The following is an 18,312-nucleotide window of genomic DNA, read 5'->3' as shown; positions in this document are numbered from 1 at the left end:
ACTGTCTTTGTCCATCTGATTTAGTACTGACTTCCAGCCTGTAGTCTGAAGTTCATTCTAACCCCCCCTCCATACTATAATATTTTTACTCAGTGATGAGGAGCTTGGAGATGTCATTAGAAGGTTGCTCCAGGATTCAGATGCCTTACAGATCAATAGTACTAAATATAGTTTACATTACTAGTTAAGCATACTTGCTAAGGACATTTGAGAGCTGTAGAGAATGCATCCACATTCTAAAAGGCTAGTGTCGTACTCCAAACTCTACCTATCGACTCCATGTGACATCATCATACTGGGATGAGTAATACCACTTCAACATTAACATTTTTAGAACCATTACCTTACACACTATGTTCAGCTCTTAAATAGTTATGGGAGAAATGTAATAGTTAGGGTGGCACAGTGGCTCAGTGGTTAGCACTGCTGTCTCACCGCACCAGGGACCTGGGTTAGAATCCTGCATCAGGCGACTGTCTGTGTGGAGTTTGCACATTCTCCCCATGCCTGCATGGATTTCGTCTGGGTGCTCTGGTTTCCTCCCACAGTACAAAGATGTACAGGTCAGGTAAATTGGTCATGCTAAATTGCCCATGCTAAATTGCCCATAGTCTGAGGAACATTAGTCAGGGATAAGTGTAGGGGAATGGGTCTGGGTGGGTTACTCTTTGGAGGGTCGGTGTGAAGTTGTTGAGCCAAATGGCCTATTAAATAAATCCAGAGGCTGAGCAAGAAATGAAAAACTGAAAGAAGTGCAGGTGCTGGAAGTCAGAAACAAATTAGAAATTGCTGGAAAAGCACAGCAGGTCTGGCAGCATCTGTGGTGAGGAAATTGGAGTTAATATCTTGGGTCCAGTGACTCTTCTTCAGAATATATGAAATAAAAATGCATTGAAATGGCACAAACCTGCTGGCTGGATTGTTTTCAGAGTGTGTTTTGCTTGGGAAAAAATGCAGGGAAGATTGTGCTTTGCTGATATCCAGCATGAATATTTGTTTTGAGGGTCTCAGGCTCTTCTGCAATCAAATGATAATGAGACACAAATTGACAATGTTCCACTATAGTTTGGACATCCTTGTTTGTTGTTCAGCATTTCAAATGTGACTTATTTTGCCCCCTCGCATTGCTGTTTCTATGTTGAATCCCTGAGCTTTAAGCAAATAGACTCCTGTCCTTTGTAATTCAGCGCTGTGATGATTAACTTGGCATGCTTCCAGACTCAGGCTCTGTTATTTCTACTAACCTTAGCCACAGCTGCTGAATCCTTTTGTTTGCTTATTGCGTGTTCTTTATGTTCGCTTAACTGAAGCTCAAATTCTGTTCACAGAGATTGCTGTCTGCTCCAGATTTGTATGCTGGGCTTGAATGAGCAATTCATTGCGTTGTATTTTCTTCTGTGCTTCTCAAGGTGAACAGCTCCATCACAAAGCTGCTCACATTTACAATGAAAAACATTGCCTGCTTCTGACTTGATCTCTTCCACCCTCGAGTGAAATCCTACGTTTTTATCACCTTTGAGCCTATCTATAGAATTCGCCACCCCACCTTCCTTACAAATAATTCATCAAGAATGCTGCTTCCTCTTGAAGAGTCATCATGGACTCTAAACATCAGCTCCATTTCTCTCTTCAGATGCTGTCAGACCTGCTGAGGTGAGAGTCAAAGAGTCATTGAGGTGTACAGGACAGAAACAGACCCTTCTTGTTGTCTATGCTGACCAGATATCCTAAATCAATCTAGTCCCATCTGCCAGCATTTGGCCCATATCCCTCTAAACCTTTCCTATTCATGTACCCAACCAGATGCATTTTAAATGTTGCAATTGTACCAGCCTCCACCACTCCCTCTCGCACCTCATCCCATTCATGCCCCACCCTCTGCATGAAAAGGTAGTCCTTCAGGTCTCCAACACTTTCTGTTTCATTTCAGATTTCCAGCATCTGCAATATTTTGCTGCTACCATATCAAGTAATGATTGGAAGTTTAAGAATATCTACTTTTACTGGGGCCTCCCTTTCTCCACCTCCTTGCTATAGGTCAAGGAGCTTTAATAAAATTATCCAACATAGTTTGCCTTACATTGTCACCTTGACTCTGCCTGATTGTATTGTGATTTTCTAAATATCCTGCAACTACTTTTTCAATAATAGACTCTAGCATTTCCCAGAGATGTCAATATTAACCGGCTTATAATTTCCTGCTTTCTGAATCCCTTGCTGATATTGCATTTGCAGTTTTCCAATCCATCAGGATCTTTCCTTAATTGAGACTACTTTGTTATTGTTATTGCACCCACTACCTTTGTTCCACTTCACTTAAGACCCACAAGATACTTGTCAACCTGAAGTCTTGTCAGTCCTCTCTTTACTTTATCTCTAGTGATTGTGATTGGTATAAGTTATTTCCTTTCTTTTGGATTTTACATTTTTATTATTCTTGGGATCCTCTTTGTATCATCTGTGAAGGTGGGTAAAAAGTCCTGCTATTTTGTTGTTTCCCATTATTAATTTCCCAGTCTCATCCTAGAAGACACCAATGTTCACTTTAGCTACTCTTCTCCTTTTCATATATTTGTCAAAAGCTTCTACTGTCTATCTTTATATTTCTTACACATTTTCATTCATACACTAATTTCTCCCATCCACATTAGGGTTAGGGTTATCATTTTTCTTGGTTATTTTTTGTTAGTTTCTAAAACTTTTCCAATCTTCTGGGTTTGGGGGCTCAGTAGTTAGTATTACTACCTCACAGCACCAAGGACCCGGTTTCAGTTCCAGTATCAGGTGACTGTGCAGAGTTTGCACATTTTCCCTGTGTCTGCATGAGTTTCCTTTGGGTGCTCCGGTTTTCTCCTGCAATACAAGCATATGCAGGTTAGGTGGATTGGCCATGCTAAATTGCCCATAGTATCCAGGGATGTACAGAATAGGTAGATTAGCTACGAGAAATGCAGGCTTTGGTTTGAGTGGGATGCTCTTTGGAGGGTCGGTGTGGACTCAATGGGCTGAATGGCCTGCTTCAGTGCTCTGGGGTTTCTGTGATTCTACATTAGGATTATCGTATTTCTCTTCGTCATCTTTTGCTGGTTTCTAAAACTTTCCCAATCTTCTGGATTGGGGTGAAGAGTTGAAAGTGTTGAGGAAGAGTTGAGAATCTGAGATGGTTGGTTTTCCATAAATGTGCGGATGGTACATCCCTGCCAACCAGCTTTGCAATGTGCCCTTTTCTGTTGTCTCCTTATGCTGACCTCTGTCAGCAGTGGTCCTACCTCTCCAGAATGAAAACATTGTGGGCCAGACCAGGGAGAATGGTGATTGGAGTTAGGAAGCTGTAGGACTCAATCTTTCATCCTTTCTCATGAAAATCCCACTTCAAACCAATTGAATTCTAATTTTAATAAATGCCAATCATGTCAACTAGACTTTAAATTATATGTGATAAGCCTGTTTACTTTTCATCGAGATTGAGTTGATTTTCTCTTGGAGACATTGCTTGGGTATCCTCGCTGATATGGTTTTGTTAGCTTAAGCTAATACCAGCAAGGAGGACGACATGCTGTGAATCTAGCCAAGACATCCCAGATGGATCCTACAGAATAAAATAACCATAGGGGCACACGATGGCTCACAGCACTAGTGACTTGTGTTTGATTCCACCCTTGGTGATTGTCTGTGTGGTGTTCGCATGATCTCCCTATATCTGTATGGGCTTCTGCTGTTGCTCCAGTTTTCCCTCATAGTCCAAAGATCATAGAATCCTTACAGTGTGGAAACAGGTCATTTGGCCCAACAAGTCCACACCAGCCCTCCAAAGAATAACCAACCCAGAACCATTCCCCTATTTTTACCCCTAAATAATGCACCTCACCAACACATCCCTGAATACTGTGGGCAATTTAGAATGGCCAATTCACCCTAACTGGCACATCTTTAGATTATTGGAGGAAACCAGAACACCTGAACAAAACCTGTGCAGACATGGGGGAGAGTGTGCAAACCCCACACAGACTGTTGCATGAAGCTGGAATCGAATCTGGGCCCCTGGCGCTGTGAGGCCACAATGCTACCTCAAGCTACTGTGCCACCGATGTGCAGGATTATGGTAAATGTGGAATGGGTTTGGGTGGGATGCTCTTTTGAGGGGTGATGTGGGCTCAGTGGACTGAATGGGTTCTTTCTGCACTGTAGGTAGTTTATGATTCTAAGAAGTTCTGAGGCTCTGATGCAGACACATGTAATATATTTAGTCTTTGTAATTTTGCCATTATGGTGGATGTAACTTTTACCTTTTGCTAGCATGCAACAAGGTACACCTTGTGTCAGGCAAGTGTGTCTGCTCAATAAACCCAACACTACAGCTGATCATGAAAAGGAGAATTAGGGCTTGTGGTAATATCCACACATCCAGACCAGAATGTCCACATTCAAGTCTGTCATCTGAAGGAGTGTGTGATAGCATGTTCGAGCAGATTGATTGACAACACCTTTTCAGAAAGGAGGATTGGTAGGACATACCATTCCTGAACCACAAGCCACCAGTGGCTGGTATCCCTTGATACAACTAATGACTGTCAAGATTAGAGTGGTGCTGGAAAAGCACAGCAGATCAGGTAGCATCCAAGGAGCAGGAAAATTGCCGTTTTGAGCAGGACCCCTTCATCAGGAATTAGACTGGGAGCCTCCGGGATGGAGAGATAAATAGGAGAGGGGTGGGGCTGGGTAGAAAGTCTTAGCTACCTAAGCACCACTCTAATCTTGACTCTGATCTCCAGCATCTGCAGTCCTCACTTTAGCCACAACTAATGACTGGTCAGTAGTTGAGAAACTGTTCAGGAAGGCTGTGCAAATTATGTCATCTCTTTTGGTTCTCATTAGATTTCCATTTCCAACACTTACAGGCAATGATCATCCACCGAGTATATTTGAATCACCTACCTGTGAAGGAGAATTGAACTTTTTCATGGAATTGAAAAGCATTTATTTAATTATTGTCTTTCTTTCAGTGTATTCTTTCTGTGAGAACAGTGAAACCAATCTGTAATACAGTGGGTGTATCAGGTTAAGCAAATACTTCTTCTCTGCTATTATCTATTAGTCACTTTAGCATGAAATCATCAGCATTGAGCAATGTTCAGAAAGCTTGAAACATTAGTTACAGAGACTTATATGTGGTAGTGGGCAGGAGATAATTAGGGTAGGTGCAAAATGCTTATTTAAGGTGTAGGTTGTAGCATTGCCACGTTAATTACACAGAAATACCAGCATTTAGCATGATGAAGGTCAACAGTGATAAACATTGTTATTTTCTGCTCATCAAGCTGCTTTTACTTTGGGCTTCTTTTGATGTGAGTTCTGTATCGTTCAGATCCACCAATCTAAGATAGGTTGTAAGAAATGGCATGAATAATGTCTTGGTCTTTGAATTCCAAAATAAAGGAAAATGGCAAAGACCTTCATAGACATGAACAAGCAGAAGATGAAAGCTAAAAAGTGTCTGCTGTGGCTGAGAGGCTAACACTCTTGTTTCAGACGCAGAATGCTGTGGATCTAATTCCCTCCCTGAGATTTGGGTCCATAATCTTGGCTGACATGCCTGGTTTTCGGGGAAAGACAAAACTGAGCTTCCGTTTACAACTCATAGGTGAACACCAGAAACCCCAGAGCACCATTTGTAAAAAAGCAGGGGAGCTTTTGTTTTGACATGCTAGCTAATAGTTTTCATTCATGAAAAACCCTTAAACAACAGCGCAATTGTCATTTATTGAATTCCTGTTTGTGGAAACTCCATTCTTCTGCAGACAGGAGTTTCTAACTCTTCAGTTACCCACCCCATCTCTATGCTCTATTATCAATCCCCAACACCTACAGAAAGGAGACTGTTGAATTGCAGGTGAAGTGCTTTGGTGCGCTTTGAAATCAAGCAAGGTGCTAAATAAATGTAAAAGTTACTTAATTTGTTGCACAGTACAAATGTGCATTGTTTTTTATTAGCTCACAGGATGTGAGCATTAATTACCCATCCTTAATTGCCCCTTGATTTGAGTGGCTTGCTAGGGCCATCTCAGAGGACAGTCAAGAAGCAACCACCTTGCTGTGGGCCTGGAGTCACATGTAAGCTAGGCAAGGAGACCATGCTTTTCTTCTGTAAAAGGCACCATTGAACCAGATGACTTTGTACAACAATTGACAATGAGTACATTACTATTTTAAAAGATTTTCAATAAATCCAAAGTTAACCATTTGGCAAAGCAGTTGAGCAACTCATTGTTATGGTTTATTACCACTAAAAGCCATTATCTCCCATTACAGTTGGTTGCTGATAAGAAAAGTCGGAGAAAATGAGGATTGCAGATGCTGGAGATCAAAGTCGAAGAGAGTGATGCTGGGAAAGTACAGCCGGTAAGGCAGTATCCAAGGAACAGGAGAATCGACATTTCGGGCATAAGCCCTTCATCAGGAATGTTAGTAATGCAGAATAACAAGGATTATGGTATCAGTGATACTTCAATATGGTGTTCAAACCTCAGTAATCGTAAGAATGACAACCACATAGCGCAGAAGATAATCATCCAATCCATCTGCCTGTGTTGGTTCTGTGGAAGATTTCCAGTTAGCCCCTATGCAATGCTCTTTCTCATAGTTCTGCAAATTTTCACTCTTTAAGCACATATCCAAATCCTTTTTGAGCACTGTTATTGGCCATCTTCATCCTTTCAGTGAATGCATTCCAGATCTTAGTAACTTGTTATGAAAATTAATCTCATCTTAGTCTTGGAGAAAGTGACTGCAGATGCTGGAGATCAGAGTCAAGAGGGTGGTGCTGGAAAAGCACAGTAGGTCAGGCAACATCCGAAGAGCAGGAGAATTGATCAATTCTCCTGCTCCTCGGATGTTGCCTGACCTGCTGTGCTTTTCCAGCACCACACTCTCGACTCATCTCACTCTTGGCTGTTTAACCATCATCCTAAAAGAGGGACTTCATGTTAACTAAGCCTTCTTTCCATGGAAACTATTTTCCTTATTTATCCTGTTAAAACCTTACATACCATATATACTTGAGAATTTGTTTGGCTACTTTTTAAGGTTACATTTATGGGGTCGACTATTTCATGGATACTACTTCTGAGTGGCTGAAATTTATGCCTGTCAAAATTCATACTGTATCTATAGGAGAAGCCCAATTGATTTCTAAATGAATGAAGAAAATAAATACAACAAATTACCGTAATTCTGAAAACCTGGAGGATAATGCAATGGCCGGCACATTGACTCATAAATGTTGGTCTGTTATCCATGAAGAACTGGGGTTGACTTTTACACAAGATATATGGAAAATTCCAGATTTGTTGGTCAAAAATACGGGGTCGACTTTTAAATGAGATCAACTATTACGTGAGTATATACGGTAATTCTGAACACCTCAAATAAATTTCTCCTTAACATGTTTTGCTTCAATGAAAACAGCTTCTCTATTTGTTCTTCATAGTTGTTTCCCTCATCCTCAGCATGGTTATATTATTGAATCTTTTATAATCATCAAATCCTTGTCAACCATGGTCATGGAAGAGTGAACATATAGGGAGCATACTAGCTCTAGCAAGACTTATCTTGTCAGTGGAAGTTTGGTTGGCTTTGTTGATTTGAAGGCTGGTGTGCAACGCAGACCAGTAGTGTGGGTTCAGTTTCCAACACTGCCCATGCTTACTATGAAGGATCCTCCTTCTCAATCACTCCCCTCGCCTGTGATATGGTGGCCCTCAGGTTAAACCAGCATTAGTCATCTCTCTCGTGAGAGTGCAGCCTATGGTCCAGTAAGGACTAAGGTAACTTTACCATTATATTCTAATTTGATTTTAAGCCTGTGCATTTGATTTGTTTCAGCACGAAGAATGAAACCTTTATTTATGACATATTTCACTTTTTGAAAAAAAAACTTAATGATTAATCACCCTTCCCAAACACCTATTCAAATGATTGTCCTTAAAGAGTTAGTGCCTATATACTCAATACAAATTCAAGACTGTAAAATTTTCTCACATTATTCAAATTGGATATTTCACATTTTTGTCATCCTTTCTTCGATGTCCCCTTTTTATGTGGTTTCTATGATATATGGACATAAAAGATTCCACTGCCTCCTGGCAACTCAAATCATGTTATAAAATGATGAAACAACACAATGTTTTAATGCAGCATCCACTTGACAGCCATTTTGAAGTGAGGCTAATTGAGCTGAAGATCCACAATATTGGACTTCAGTCTTCTCTGGACTCAGGGGATTTCCCCTTCAGCTGTCCTAACTTCTTCAGTTCCTCTTGGAACTTATTTCTGGCTGTGCTTAATCTCCATCTCAATGAACTGTATCTCAAAGTGTTGCAGTTATCACAGAAGTTCTCTTTGCCTCTGTGCCTTTTACAAAATACTGTTTCAATTTGCCAGTCTGTCTCCAATACAATGGATGGTTTCAGTCAGAAACTCAATCTCTGCTTTATCTCACCCATTGCCTTTGATTCCCTTTTTATTTTACTGTCATATTCTTGATTTGCAGGAACATTTTGGAACAAACTAAGTGTATCTCTTTTGTTGAACTGAATTGACTTACTTGACTTTGCATGTGGAAAACATTCACTTCTTATTGTAGACTGATAGAGTGAGAGAGTTATACAGCATGAAAACAGACCCTTCAGTCTAACCGGTCCATGCTTTAACATAACCCCAAACTAAATCTGCCTGCTCCTGGCCCATATACCTCCAAACCTTTCCTATTCATGTACCTATCCAAATGTCTTTTAAATGTTGTAATTGTACCCGCACAAACCATGTCCTCCGGAAGTTAATTCCAAACATGGACCACCCTCTGTGTAGAAAATTTGCCTCTCATGTCTTTTTAAAATCTCTCTCCTCTCACCTTAAAAATGTGCAGGTGGTCTTGAAATCCTCCATCCTAGGGAAAAGATAACGACCTTTAACTCTATCTATACCTCTCATTATTTTATAAACTTCTAAAAGATCGCCTCTCAACCTCCTACGCTCCAGCGAAAAAAAATCCCAGCCTTTCCTTATAATTTAAATCTTCCATACCCGCCAACATCCTGGATAATCTTTTCTGAACCTTCTCCAGCTTAATAATATCCTTCCTATAACTGTGTGGGTCAAGAATATGGTGCTGGAAAAGCACAGCAGGTCAGGCAGCATCCGAAGAGCAGGAGAATCGACGCTTCGGGCATAAGCCCTTCATCAGGAAAGGCTTTTCTGATGAAGGCCTTATGCCCGAAACGTCGATTCTCCTGCTCCTTGGATGCTGCCTGACCTGCTGTGCTTTTCCAGCACCACACTCTCGACTCTGATCTCCAACACCTGCAGTCCTCACCTTCACCTATAACTGTGTGACCAGAACTGGACAGAATACCTTAGAAGAGGTCTCACCAATGTCCTGTACAACCTCAACATGACTTCCCAACTCCTATATTCAAAGGATTGAGCAATGAAGGCAAGAAGGCCAAATGCCCTTTTTAACCACCCTGCCTACATTTGACACAAACTTCAAAGAAGTATGTGCCTGCATCCCTAGATACTGCTGTCAAGATCCATATTGTCTTAAAGGAACACTTCGCAATTCTTGCATCTTTGCCAAATGTAGACTCATGCCAAAGTAACTAGTGGATGCCATAATCTGTCCTTATCTGCATTTTGAACAGAAGAATTAAGGTCAGCTGTTGATCAAAGATCGCTTCTAATTTTCTTGTGCCAATTTTCCATTATTTAATATTAAAGCCATCATATGATCATATAAATCATCATTATTAGAACATCTCATTCCTCATTTGTAATTGAGACGGAAGCACATTCAAAATATAGTTAAAGGCTTAATTGATGAAGTGAGCTGCTCAGTGTAGACTAGGAAGCATATAGAGTGCGTCCAGTCTGTGTAGAGGTGATTGATGTGATCCTCAGAAGTTATAGAGGAAGCTGCAATCATTTAAGGGAAGTGAACATAAGCCTGGTCTTTTGTTATATAAGGGATCCTATTGCAAGGGGCAAAGGAACTGATGTCAAGTGAGCATTGCATCTGCTTGACTGGAATATCCTCTTGGTACAATATCCTGCTACTGCACAGGGGTCAGCTTTGACAAGTGATGAGAAAAAGAAAGTGCAAATGGTGAACCACAAACTAACAGAATCAGTGCTTGCAGAAAAGGAAGGGAATACGTTCAGAGGGAAAGTTCAATCTGCAACAACATTACTGGTGGGTAAAATTATGGAATGGTGTTTAATAAGACAACACTGAGTAGGTTAGTCATATTAAGTAATTTTACATAAATTTGGTAATATTCTGAATGACAAACAATATCCTTTGTTTGAATACCTTCCTTTATCTCTCTTTTAACAGTGCCCTTTATCTGAGGTCCTGATCTTCATTTAACTGTATTACAACATTCTCTTTTCTTGTGAGCAACCTGTTCTTTTGCAATGAATGGCTCCTTATATTCCATGACTTCAGTCCTCATTTGAAGTTGGTCTACTGTCCTCCTTCTCATCATTGTGGCTCCAACAATTCCTCCACCTCATGGCCACATCTGATCTTGATATTCACTTGCCTTCTTCACCACATTCCTATCCGGGGAGTAAAACTCTCCCCAAATTCTCTCTTGGGAAATTGTTCCTACCTTGACTTACCCTCTTCAGGCATGCCTCCTGCCACAGTCATAAAGATCCAATTAACTTTCTCCCCAATTGTCTCATCTCCATGCTTAGTGCTTGTATCCTTCCCGGGTCATCAATATAATGACCGGTGCAGCAGCTTCATTATAACTCAAAAGCACTTGCACGGTAAATCCCATTAAGTCAAGAGGCTGTGAAAATGTTGGAAAAATAGTGTAAAAAGTGTTAACATTTTCCTAGGATTTCCATGCTTTGTCCACCGAAGCAATGAATAACTGGGACAACCCATTGAAACTTCAGCCCCTCATGTTCTACTCTCCTGTCTAATGGCAGCACTATCCATTCTCTTCAAATTTTACTGCCTCTTTTAGTCTTTCCCTGACAACATCTCTCTTACCACCAGTGGCAAGGTGGCTCAGTGGTCAGCACTGCTGCCTCACAGCACCAGAGACAAAGTTACAATTCTCAGTCTTGGTTGACTGTGTGGAGTTTACACGTTCTCTCTTGTGTCTGTGTGGGTTTCCTCCAGGTGCTCCAGTTTCCTCCCACAGTCCAAAGATGTGCAGGTTAGGAGGATTGACCATGCTAAATTGCCCACAGTGTTCAGTGATGTGCAGACTGGGGGGATTAGCCATGGGAAATGCAGGGTTACAAACATAGTGTGCAGGCTGGGTGTGGATGCCTTTTGGAGGGTCAGTGCAGTCTTGATGGGCTGAATAGCCTCTTTCTGCAGTGTAGGTATTCTACTTTTCCAATATCAAGAGCAAAGAGACCTTGGATTGCAGGTTCATAGTTCCCTAAAAGTGCAGTAACTGGTCAACAGGATGGTAAAGAAGGGCTTTGATATGCTTGCCTTTATTGGTCAGTGCATTGAGTTTAGGAGTTGGGAGGTCATGTTGTGGCTGTACAGGACATAGGTTCGACCACTTTGGAATATTGCATGCAATTCTTGACACTCTGCTTTGGAAGGATTTTGTGAAACTTGAAAGGGTTCAGAAAAGATTTACAAGGGTGTTGCCTGTTTTGGAGGGTTTGAACTATAAGGAAAGGCTGAATGGACTGGGGCTGTTTTCCCTGGAGTGTCGGAGGCTGAGAGGTGATCTTATAGAGCTTAAAATATCATGAGGGACATGGATAGGGTAAATAGGCAAAGTCTTTTACCGAGGGTGGGTGAGTCCAGATCTCGAGGGAAACAGTTTAGGGTGAGAGGGGAAAGATATAAAAGGGACCTAAGGGGTAACTTTTTCACGTAGAAGGTGGTGGGTGTATGGAAAGAGCTGCCAGAGGAAATGGAGGCTGGTACAATTACAACATTTAAAAGACAACTAGATGGGTATATGAATAGGTAGGGTTTGGAGGGAAATGCACCAAGTGCTGGCAAAAGGATGTAGATTTGGTTAGGATACCTGGTCGGCATGGACAAGTTGGACTAAAGGGTCTATCTCTATGATTCCATGAACAGCCAAGTTCGGTACCCATGAGGATGACCTCAACTGGAACCTTAGGTTCATGTCACACTACAGGTGACCCCACTACACTATACACTGCCTCATACACACACACACACCCTCTCACAGACTTATACTTTATCACCCTCAAGCACACACTTTACCAAGCACACACACACATGCACACACTCTCTCATGCGCATGCACACTCACACACACATACTCACTTGCACATACTCACTCTCTCTCTCTCATATACACAGGTACACATATAAGTCTATGGGGTGAATTTGCATTTGCAGCATTATGTTTGCAAATACATTCTATTTTGCTCAAAAGTGCACAAATCTTCAGACAGTCAATCCATGTAAGATTTTATAAATTCCACTTTGGAAATAGAACCAGTCTGACTCAAGATTGGGATACAGACTCTAACCTCACATCTTTAAGGCATTGTCTGAGCTGAGATGTCACTTTTCTTAAAATAAAACCTTAAGTTATCTCAAGAATGTGACTTAAAAGAAGTTCTGGGATTTACATATTGATTAACTGAAACCTGCAACCCATTCTAAAAGATGAAAGACTTAACAGCAATCTAGGTTTGTTCAATTTATAATTTCAGCTGCATGACACTGTAATGTTTTGCTATGAATTCTGTGTTTTATGATCCTGCTCCACAGCTACCTAATGAAGGAACAATACTCCGAAAGCTAGTGCTTCCAAATAAATCTGTTGGACTATAACCTGGTGTTGTGTGATTTTTAACTTTGCCTACAAAATATAAGGAGAGGTAGACAGCATCAAAAGAGAAAAAAGCAGTAAATAGATGGTATTGGAGTAAGGGCAAAAGTAATAAAACATCAGTTCGGGCTATATCAGAGGTATGTGAAGATACCAAGTGTGGCTAATCAGAATGGGGGAGGGATAGATACAGATTGCTTTTTGGGATACGATGGTGATAATAGAGACCTGACTTAAAGAAGGGCAGTAGACATCAAAACTGAAAGAACTGTTTATGCTGGAAATCAGAAACAAAAACAGAAATTGCTGGAAAAGCTCAGCAGATTTGGCAGCATCTGTGGAGAGAAAACAGAGCTAACGTTTTGGGTCCAGTAACCCTTTCTTCAGAAATGGACCCAAAACGTTATCTCTGTTTTCTTCCCACAGTTTGGCCTAGCAACCTGATCAGCCAAATGACCTGCTTCTGCATGACAACAATTTGATGACCAGACAGAAACCTCCTCCAAGCTCCTTTTTCTGCCAGATACAAATGAGGAATTTGTCATGTTTGTGCAGTAACCTTTATTTTTGCTTGCACCTGCTGGCTGTTCAGATAAATTTTATTTGATCTCAAAAATCGAGCTCTGCAATTACTGAACTGCGGCTCTAAATGGCAGAAACAAGTGAGTAAATTGGATTTGGTAAATTAGTGATATGCGCGATACGTTTATCAATCACAACACAGTTGAATAATGCAGAAGGAATTAATTTGGATATGCCGGAATGGTCTGCAATTGGGAAAAAAAAGAAAGTAAATCATTTCCTGTCACTAAGCCCAGTAGTAGAAGCTGATGTTATTTATCCAGCAAAGGGCTGTAGTTATGTGATGTCTGTCCCAAGCTCAAGCACATCTGTTTCCTTACTGAAGTGATACGTTTTAAACATTAGAAATATGAGAAGGAGCAGGTCATTCAACCTATTGACCATGTTTTGCCATTGAATTAGATCACGGCTTATCTTCTACTTCAACACTATTTTCCCTCTCTATCCCCAAATCCTTTGATATTCTTATCATCTAAAATTCTATCAGTCTCCGCTGGGAGTGTACATAAAAATTGGTGGCGTGGAGAGGCGGGGGATGGTTTGGTGGTGTGTGTGTCCAGATTTCCCTGACTGGCTACTCTCTGGTCGAAGAAATTCCTCCAGATCTCAGCCATCAATGGCCTAGCTCTTGTTCTGACATTCATCAGGTGCTATACCCCTCAAAGGCAACAACCTGCCTGCATCGATCCTGTTACACCCAGTAAGAACAAAGAGCAAAGAAAGGGGCAGCACAGGAACAGGCCCATTGGCTTACCACGTCCCTGCTGACACATAATGCCTTTCTAAACTAAAATCCTTTTGCCTCTATGTGGTTCATATCCCTCTATTCCCTGCCTATCCATGTATTTGTTGAGATGCCTCTTAAACATTGTTATTATATGTGTTTCTTACACTTCCTCTGGCAGCACATTCCAGGTATTTAGAGTCATAGAGTTGTACAGCACACAGACAGACCCCTCCATCCAACTTGTCCATGCTGACCAGATATCCTAAATTAACCATTTGCCAGCACTTGGCCCATATCCCTCTAAATCTTTCCTAATCAGATTCCCATCCCAAATACCTTTTAAATGTTATAATTGTGCTAGCCTCCACCACTTCCTCTGGCAGCTCATTCCATACACTCAGTACTCTCTGTGCGAAAATGTTGCCCCTCAGGTAATTTTTAAAATCTTTCCCCTCTTATCTTAAACCTATGCCCTCTAGTTTTGGACTCCCCTACCCAGGGAAAAGACCTTGGCTACTCATCCTATCCATGCCCCTCATGATTTTATAAACTTCTATAAGGTCATCCCCTCAGCCTCTGATGTTTCAGAGAAAACAGCCTTAGCCTATTCAGCCACTCCCTATAGCTTAAACCATCCATCCCCAGCAACTTGCCACCATCTGTGGAAAAAAAAACCTTGCCTTTCATTTATCCTTTAAACTTACCTGCTTTTATCTTTAATATATGCACGGCATAGACCAAAAGACACTAACTATCCATTCTATCCATGTCTCTCATAATCTTGTAAACTTCTCTTAATTTGCCCCTCAGCCTCCAAAATTAAAGTGAAAGTAAACCAAGTTCGTCCAATCTCTCGTCATAACTAATATCGTCCAAACTAGGTGACATCCTGGTAAACCTTTTTTGTACTCTCTCCAAAGCTTCCACATTCTTCTATTCATATGGCGACCAGAACTTTGCATACTCCAATAAGATCATTCCTCTAAACTGTAGAGAACACCATCATGGTGTTTTCTCCTGATAAGGCAATCTTACAATGATCTACCATTGTTGCACTGTCTGTGTGGAAATTATGCCCTTCCTTAGGTAAGAGGTCAAAAGTTGTACATAACACTCTGGTACAAAACACTCAGCAAGGCATCTTTACTCTTGTGCCCAAACAATTTTGCAATCAAAATCAGCATAATTGCTTGCTTTATCCAAATGTTTGCTTTCAGTAATTTCTGAGGAGATGATGGCCTAGTGGTGCTATCGCTAGACTATTAATCCAGCAGATCCAGGTAATGTTCTTGGGACCTGGGTTTGAATCTGCCAAGCCAGGTGGTGGAATTTGAATTCAATGAAGAGTCTAATGGTAACCATGAATTGATTGTTGGAAAAACCTATCTGGTTCACTAATGTCCCTGAAGGAAGGAAGCTGCCACTCTCACCTGGTCTTGCCTACATGTGACTGCAGACCCTTAACAATGTGATTGATTCTTAACTGTCTTATGGGTAATCAATACTGCCTACTCAGTGACATCCTCATCCCATGAAGTAATAAAGAGTAATTTATGAAGAAAGACATGTAGATCCTTTTGGATGTCAACACTTCTAAACAACTCTCTATTTTAAAAAGAAGTACTCTGCATTTTTGCTTTTCATGCCAAAATAGAGATCCTCTCATTTTTTGAAATTGTATTCTATCTTGGTCGCTGTCTTAAACCATCTAAATCCATTTGAAACCTGTTTGCACCTTCCTCACAACACACATTCCCACCCAACTTAGTGAAATCAGTGAACTTGGAAACACTATTTTTGGATCCCATATCCAAATCATTGATATAGTTTGTGACTAGCTGTGGCCTAAGCATTGATCCTTGGTTTTACTGTTACTTTCTTGTGGATTTGCAAGAATATTATATTGTGTCTATCTTGGTTTACTTTCACTGGCTATCTCTGAATCAGTTATTACTCTGGTACCACTTGCCTCCTGTTTCCAAATTGTCCTACAATTATTCTGTTTCAAGTCATATCCAATTCCCTTCTTAAAATCACCAGGGAAACAACATGCACCAACACCCCATTTAGCCAATTCACTGCACATCACAACTTAGTACACCAAGAGAATTCACAACATCCTTTGTGTTTTGAGTGTTTTTATGACTAAGACTTTCATTGACATAGCACCTTCCATGACCTCAGGATGGTCTAAAGCATTTTACAGCTGATTAAGTACTTTTTTCCAGTATACTGTCTGTTTCAATGTAGGAAGTATGCCAGTCAGTGTGTATCCACCTAAGAGAGCAACAGAAGGTGACTGTTACTGGGGCTGCATTCATCCAGGCAAATGAGGAATATTCTATCACTCCTGACTGACATCTTGTAGATGGTGGACAGGCTTTGGAGAATCAGGAGGTGAGATACTCTTGCTGCAGGATTCATAGCCTCTGACTTGCATTTGCAGTAACATTATATATGAAACTCATTCGGTTTGGCTTCTGGTCAATGGTAACCCCAAGTATGAGATCTTTAGTAACAGTAATGCAATTGCATGTCAAGTGGTGGTTAGGTTCTCTCATGTTCAAGATGATCATTGCCTGGTTACTTGCCATTTGTCAGCCCAAGCCTGGATATTGTCCCGGTCTTGTTGCATTTGGCCATAGACTACTTCAGTATTTAAGGAGTAATGAATGGTGTTGAACATTTTGCCAAGCGTCAGTAAACATCCCTACATCTGATTTGAATTAGGCTGAATATTGTTCATCATTATTAAACATTGTCAGTTCTGACCTTTTGATGGAGGGAAGGTCATTGATCAAACAGCGAAGATGGTTCGTCCTAGGACACTACCCTGAGGGACTCCTGCAGACATTGCAACCACAGACATCTTCCCTTGTGCCAGGTATGACTCTAACCATTGATACCCATTGACTCCAATTTTGCTCAAACTCCTTGATGCCACATGCACTTGAATGCAGCCTTGGTGTCAAGGAATGCCACTCTCACCTCCCCTTTGGCATTCAATTCCTTTGTTAATGTTTGAACCAAGGCTGCAATGAAGAGCTGAATGGCCTGGCAGAACCCAAACGGAGTACCAGTGAGCAGGTTATTACTGAAAAAGTGTTGCTTTATAGCACTGTTCACAACACCTTCCAGCACTTTACCTTGTAGGCTTTAACATAGCATTTAGAGTCATAAAGTCAAAGAGTTACACAGTTTGGAAACAGACCCTTCAGTCCAACTCATTCTTGCTGACCAGATATCCTACATTAATCTAGTCCCATTTGCTAGCATTTGGTCATTATATCTCTAAACACTTCCTATTCATGTACCCATCCAGATGCCTTTTAGATGTTCTAATTGTATCTGTTTCCAGCACCTCCTCTGGCAGCTCCATCCATGCACACAACGTCCCCTTCATGAAAACATTACCCCTCAGGTTCTTTTCTATCTTTCCCCACTCACCTTAACCCTGTGCTCTCTAGTTTTAAACTCTCCTATCCTATCCATGTCCCTCATGATTTTATAAACCTCTGTAAGGTCACCCCTCAGCCTCTATAATTCCAGAGAAAATAGCCCCAGCCTATTCAGCCTCTCCCTATAGCTCAAACCCTCCAATTCCAGCAGCATATTTGTAAATCTTTTCTGAATCTTTTCAATATCCTTCTTATGACAGGGAAACCAGAATTGAATGCAGTATTCTAAAAGTGACCTCACTAAAGTCCTATACAGCTATAACAAGATGTCCCAATTCCTATACTCAATGCATTGAACAATGAAGGAAAGCGTGTAAAATGCTTTCCTCACCACCCTGTCGACCTGCGACTCTATTATCAAGGAACTAAGAACCTGCACTCCAAAGTCTCTTTGTTCAGCAACATCCCCTAGGGCCTTACCATTAAGTGTATAAGTCCTGTCCTGATTTGTCTTTCCAAAATACAGCACCTCACATTTATCTAAATTAAACTCCATCTGCCACTCCTCGACCCATTGACCCATTTGATCAAGATCCTGTTGTACTCTGAGATAACCTTCTTCAATGTCCACCATACCTCCAATTTTGGTATCATCTGCAAACCTACTAACCATTCCTCCTGTATTCACATTCAAGTAATATATCTGAATGATGAAAAGTAATAGACCCAGCACCTATCCTTGCAGTGCACTGCT

The 18,312-nt window shown here is 41.0% G+C and overlaps 1 long non-coding RNA gene across 1 annotated transcript in view; it reads left to right on the top strand.

The window, feature by feature from the left end:
- The first annotated feature begins 452 nt into the window (after positions 1-452).
- Positions 453-18,312, top strand: part of LOC148146137 (uncharacterized) — a 38,050-nt gene continuing 20,190 nt past the window's right edge. The window contains exons 1-2 of the long non-coding RNA XR_015760790.1: positions 453-563; positions 6,310-6,399. This is a non-coding gene — a long non-coding RNA (uncharacterized LOC148146137). The remainder of the gene's footprint in view (positions 564-6,309; positions 6,400-18,312) is intronic.

The sequence above is a fragment of the Chiloscyllium plagiosum genome, unplaced genomic scaffold (assembly GCF_037043375.1).
Source record: "Chiloscyllium plagiosum isolate Xiang-an unplaced genomic scaffold, Cpla_swu_hap1 HiC_scaffold_21, whole genome shotgun sequence".
In the NCBI taxonomy this organism is placed as follows: domain Eukaryota; kingdom Metazoa; phylum Chordata; class Chondrichthyes; order Orectolobiformes; family Hemiscylliidae; genus Chiloscyllium; species Chiloscyllium plagiosum.
This window is presented reverse-complemented; position numbering and strand designations above follow the sequence as displayed.